Genomic DNA, 6,511 nt, shown 5'->3' with positions numbered 1-6,511 from the left:
TCTTTTCTTTTCTTTCTCTTTTTTCTGAAACAGAAAAAAAATCCCACTTTTCCGTGTTGAAAGATTGAAATACCGTTAAGATGACAATCGTCCCCAAATGACCTACAGATTTAACACAACCCCTAGCAAAATCTCAGCTGGTTTCTTTGCAGAAACTGACAAGCGACTCTAAAATTCATATGGAAATTCAAAGGACCCAGATTTCAAAACTTAATACAAAACTACAATAATCAAGACAGCTTGATCCTGGCATACGGATGGACATATAGATCAGTGGAATAGAATTGACAGTCTAGAAATAAACCCTCACATTTACAGTCAGTTGATTTTTGACAAGAGTGCCAAGGCCATTCAATGGCGGAAAGAAGTATTTTCAACAGATGGTGCTAGAACAATTGAATATCCACCCGCAAAAGAAAGAAGTGCAACTGCTACCACATACCATATACAAAAACTAACTTGGCTAGGTGCGCTGGCTCATGCCTGTAATCCTAGCACTTTGGAAGGCCGAGGTGGGAGGATTGCTTGAAGCCAAGAGTTCAAGACCAACCTGGCCAACATGGTGAGACTTCATCTATTAAAAAAAAATTATCTCGGCCGGGCGCGGTGGCTCTCGCTTGTGATCCCAGCACTTTGGGGGGCCGAGGCGGGGGGATCACGAGGTCAGGAGATCGAGACAATCCTGGCTAACACAGTGAAATCCCGTCTCTACAAAAAATACAAAAAATTAGCCAGGCATGGTGGCGGGCGCCTGGAGTCCCAGCTACTGGGGAGGCTGAGGCAGGAGAATGACGTGAACCCGGGAGGTGGAGCTTGCAGTGAGCCGAGATCATGCCACTGCACTCCAGCTTGGGCCACAGAGCCAGACTCCATCTCAAAAAAAAAAAAAAAAAAGAAAAAAAAAAGAAAAAAAAAAATTAACACAACATGGATCAAATACCTAAATGTAAGAGCTAAAACTATAAAACATAGGGAAGAAATATAGGGGTAAATTTGTTTCTCTGTTACCCAGGCTGGAGTGCCATGGCATGACTATAGTTCACTACAGTCCCCAACACCTGGGCTCAAGTGCTCCTTCCACCTCAGCCTCAGAAGTAGCTGAGACTGCAGGCATACACCACCATGCCTGGCTAATTTTGTTTATTTTTTATAGGAATGAGGTCTCACTATGTTGCCCAGACTTGTCTCAAACTCCTGACCTCAAGTGATCCTTCTGCCTTGTGACACTTGAAATTTATTTCAAAATAATAAGGAGGCTATAAGAAAAATTTTTAAAAAAAATTGGGACCGGGCAGGGTGGCTACACAAGTAGTCTCAGCTACTCGAAGGCTGAGGTGGGAGAATCACTTGAGCCCAGGAGGTTGAGGCTGCAGTGAGCCGTGATCTCACCACTTCACACTAACCTGGGCAACAGTGCAAGACCCTATCTCAAAAAAAAAAAAAAAAAGAATCATAAGACTTTTGCTTAAGAATTGCTGGGCGGGCACAGTGGCTCAAGCCTGTAATCCCAGCACTTTGGGAGGCCGAGGTGGGCAGATCACCTGAGGTCAGGAGTTTGAGACTAGCCTGGCCAACGTGGTGAAACCCCGTCTCTACTAAAAAAAAAAAAAAATACAAAAATTAGCTGGGCATGGTGGTATGTGCCTGTAATCCCAGCTACTGGGGAGGCTGAAGCATGAGAATCGCTTGAACTCGGGAGGCGGAGGTTGCAGTGAACTGAGATCGTGACGTTGCACTCCCGCCTGGGTAACAAGAGCAAAACTCTGTCTCAAAAAAGAAAACACTTACTTAAGATATTTTTCAGATCCTGAATTCCAGCAAAACAGCTGATGCCAACCAGTTTGAAGACCCCTGCAGAGGAAGAGAATGAGCGTGAGAACACAGCTTCTTCATCTCCCTGTCCCATGACTTCACCCAGCACACTTCCACCCATCAACCACCTCCACACTTCAGCCCACTCCAAAACCCTGAAAAACCCTAACTCCAAATTCCTGGGGAGATCAATTTGAGGTTTCCTCCATCTCCTCGTTTGGTGGCCTTATGAAGAAACCTCCTTCTCTACTGCTACCTGGTGTATCTGTGTATTGACTTGCCATGAACATCAGACAAGGGAGCTATCTGTGGATACATTACATTGTTGGTGGTGATGAAAAATGGTCCGGTGCCGTGGAAAAGCAGTTCCTCCTGTTAAACATAGAATCACTAGGCTGGGTGCGGTGGCTCATGCCTGTAATCCTAGCACTTTGAGAGGCTGAGGTGGGTGGATCACTTGAGGTTAGGAGTTCAAGACCAGCCTGGCCAATATGGTGAAACACTGTGTCTACCAAAATTACAAAAAAAAAAAAAAAAAAAAATTAGCTGCGCATGGTGGTGCGTGCCTGTAATCCCAGTTACTGGGGAGGCTGAGGCAGGAGAATCACTTGAACCTGGGAGGTGGAGGTTGCAGTGAGCCGAAATCGTGCCCCTGCACTCCAGCCCAGGCGACAGAGCAAGACTCTGTCTCAGAAAACAAACAAACCCAGAATCACTAGATGATCCAGTAATTGAGCATGTGTCTTTATTTTCTGTATGTTGATTCTTTTTGTTTTGTTTTGTTTTTGAGACAGAGTCTTGCTATGTCTCCCAGGCTGGAGTGCAGTGGCACGATCTTGCCTCCCTGCAACTTCTGCCTCCTGGGTTCAAGCTATCTTCATGCCTCAGCCTCTCTTGTACCTGGGACTACAGGCACGCACCATTAAGCTCAGCTAATTTTTGTATTGTTAGTAGGGACGAGGTTTCACCATGTTGGCCAGACTCCTTGACTTCCTTGAACTTGAACTCCTGACCTCAGGTGATCTGCCTGCCTCGGCCTCCCAAAGTGCTGGGATTATAGGCATGAGCCACCATGCCCAGTCTGTATTTTGATTCTATTTTTTGACGTCTGGAGGTTTGCTGGTGCTAGAGGAGGAAACTGACTCTCCCAGGGTTAACTAATACCAAGAGATAACAAACAACTTATAGTTAGAGGTGTTTCAGGGTTTTGGAGTAGGCTGAAGTGTGGAGGTGGTTGATGGCTAGGGGTACACCTTTTTGTTTTGTTCTGATTTTTTCTGTTTTAGACACGGAGTAGCTGGGCACAGTAACTCACGCCTGTAATCCCAGCACTTTGGGAGGCCGAGGCAGGCGGATCACCAGGTCAGGAGATTGAGACCATCCTGGCTAACACGGTGAAATCCCGTCTCTACTAAAAATAGAAAAAAATTAGCTGGGCGTGGTGGCGGGCGCCTGTAGTCCCAGCTATTCGGGAGGCTGATGCAGAAGAATGGTGTGAACCCAGGAGGCGGAGCTTGCAGTGAGCCGAGATCCGGCCACTGCACTCGAGCCTGGGCGACAGAGCAAGACTCCATCTCAGAACAAAAAAAAAGCCACAGTCTCACTCTGCTGTCCAGGCTGCAGTGTGATGGTGCGATCAGAGCTCACTACAGCTTTGAACTCCCAGGCTCAAGTGATCCTTCTGCTTCAGTCTCCCAAGTAGCTGGGACTACAGGCACGTAACACCATACCTGGCTATTTCAAACAGTTTTTATAGAGGCAAGGTCTTGCTCCTGAATACCTGGGACTACAGGTGCATGCACCACCTCACTCACCTGACTCACCTGTGATTGATTTTTAATAGAGATGGGGTCTTGCTCTGTTGCCCAGACTGGTCTGGAACTCCTAAGCTCAAGCAATCCTCCTGCCTTGGCCTCCCAGAGTGTTGGGATTAGAGGTGTGAGGCACTGCCTCTGGCTTGTCTATTTGTTTTTAACAATTCTTTAAAAATACAAAAACAATCTTAACTCTGTGGGCTCTACACTGGCCTGTGAGTGGATTTGGTCTGGAGGCTAGAGTTTTCCAATCCCTGATCCAGATGCTTCCAGCTGAGTCTTGGAAGGGGCTGCAGTCAGAGGCCGCAGGTACCAACCTGCCCACAGGATCTCTTCCAATAGGATTCCTCCCCAACTCCCAGCCTCAGTCATTGCAATAGGAGCCAATTTCTGGTGAAACTGTATTAGTCAAGGCTCTCAAAGAAACAGAATGAATAGGATATACATACAGAGAGAGAAAAAGAATCTTTTCATTATTTTAAAGAATTGGCTTAGGCTGGGCGCGGCGGCTCATGCCTGTAATCCCAGCACTTTGGGAGCCGGGGAAGGCAGATCACCTGAGGTCAGGAGTTCAAGACCAGACTGGTCAACATGGAGAAACCCTGTCTCTACTAAAAATACAAAGAACTAGCTGGATGTAGTGGCGCATGCCTATAATCCCAGCTACTTGGGAGGTTGAGGCAGGAGAACTGGGAGACAGAGGTTGCAGTGAGCTGAGATCACACCATTGCAGTCCAGCCTGGGCAACAAGAGTGAAACTCCATCTAAAAAAAAAAAAAAAATTGGCTTAGGCCGGGCACGGTAGCTCACACCTGTAATCCCAGCACTTTGGGAGGCCAAGGCAGGCAGATCATCTGAGGTCAGGAGTTCAAGACCAGGCTGCCCAACATGGTGAAACCTTGTCTCTACTAAAAATACAAAAATTAGCCAGGTGTGGTGGTGGGTGGGTGGCTGTAATACCAGCTACTTGGGAGGCTGAGGCAGGAGAATCACTTGAACCTGGGAGGCGGAGGTTTCAGTGAGCTGAGATCACACCATTGCACTTCAGCCTGGGCAACAAAAACAAGACTGTCTCGGGAGAAAAAGAAAAAGAATTGTCTTCTGTAATTGTGGAGGCTGGCAAGTTCAAAATGTGTAGGGCAGGCTGGCAGGCTGGAGATCCAGGGAAGTGGTGGTTTTGCAGCCTCACGTCTAAATTCTTCAGGCAGATCAAGCAGGCTGGAAACCCAACCAGGGTTTCTATATTGCAGTGGAATTTAGGCCCAATTCCTTCTTCTTCAGGAAACCTCGCTCTTTGACCTTAAAGCCTTCAACTGATTGGATGAGACCCACCTGCTTTGTGGAGAGTCCTCGTCTTTTTTTCAAAGTCTGCTGATTTAAATGTTCATCACAGCCAGGCACAGTGGCTCACACCTGTAATCCCAGCACTTTGGGAGGCCAAGGCAGGAGGATCGCTTTGAGTCCAGGAGTTTGAGACCAACCTGGGCAACATAGCAAGACCCTGTCTCTACAAAACATAAAATAAAGCCAGGCATGGTAGTGCCAGCCTGTAGTCCCAGCTACTTGGGAGGCTGAGGTGAGAGGATCACTTGAGTCTGGAAGGTTGAGGCTGTAGTGAGCTATGATTGCACCACTGCACTCCAGCCTGGGCGACAGAGCAAGACTCTGTCTCTGAAATAAAAATTTAAAAAGTTAATCATGTCTGAAAATTACCTTTGTAGTAGCACCTAGACTGGTGTTAACATCTAAACTGGTGTCTAGACAGACACCTTAGCATAGCCAAGTTGTCAGAAAACTAGCTACAACATAGCTGTTTTGTCTGTGCCTCAAAATCCAAGTTTAGCAGCCCTGGGGAGAGAAAGAGCTTTTGTTTTCTCTTTGATTTGAGAATCGCTTCCCCAAGCTTCTTTTTTTTTTTTTTTTTTTTTTTTTTTTTGAGACCGAGAGACCAAGTCTCACTCTGTCGCCTAGGCCGGAGTGCTATAGTGCGATCTTGGCTCACTGCAACCTCCATCTCCCAGGTTCAAGCGATTCTCGTGCCTCAGCCTCACAGGTAGCTGGGACCACAGGTGTGTGCCACCATGCCCGGCTAATTTTTTTGTAATTTTGGTAAAGAAAGGGTTTTGCCATGTTGGCAAGGCTGGCCTCTGACTCCTGATCTCAAGTGATCCGCAAATCTTGGTCTCTCAAAGTTCTGAGATTACAGGCATTAGCCACCGTGCCCGGCCTTTTCTCTTCTCTCCCTTTCCCTTTCCCTTTCCCTTTCCCTTTTCCTTTCTTTCCTTTCCTTTCCTTTCCTTTCCTTTCCCTTTCTTTCTTTCTTTTCTTTCTTTCTTTCTTTCTTTTTCTTTTCTTTTCTTTTCTTTTCTTTCTTTTTTTTTTTTTTTCCTGTTCCAAATACTGGCCTCTTTCCAGGACAACTTTTGCTGAAATTTCCACTCTTTTCAGCGGAAGCACAGCTCCCACCCACACTGATAAGAGACATTTCCTTCTTGCTGTGTCAGGATGATGAGAATTGAAGTCTGGTTTGACCCTGTCCTTAACCCTCCCTGGGGTCCTGGATGGGTATTTCAGTAGTTCCTGGCCTCTCACTGACCACTGGACCAAAATACACAGAAGAATCCTACACAAGGTAAGTATTTGATGGATACCTCTTAGGTGGCCTCAGCTTTAGGAAGCTTTATTGGATCTGAAAATAACTTTATTTCCCCAGGCCAGCCCTCCCCACATACCTTACCTCCAGCCTAGTGTCACAGTGCCTGTATTTCTGTCCAAAAAGTAATATGGGGTGTTTGCAGGCTGGACTCAGAGCTGAAAGTCTCCCTGCCAAGTAATGAGCATTTACCAGTGACAAGTGTCTATTGCATGCCAGACACTGTTTCTAA

This window comes from Trachypithecus francoisi, unplaced genomic scaffold, assembly GCF_009764315.1.
Source record: "Trachypithecus francoisi isolate TF-2019V2 unplaced genomic scaffold, Tfra_2.0 Lachesis_group4, whole genome shotgun sequence".
Lineage (NCBI taxonomy): Eukaryota > Metazoa > Chordata > Mammalia > Primates > Cercopithecidae > Trachypithecus > Trachypithecus francoisi.
The sequence above is the reverse complement of the archived record's forward strand: the minus strand, read 5'-3'. Positions refer to the sequence as shown.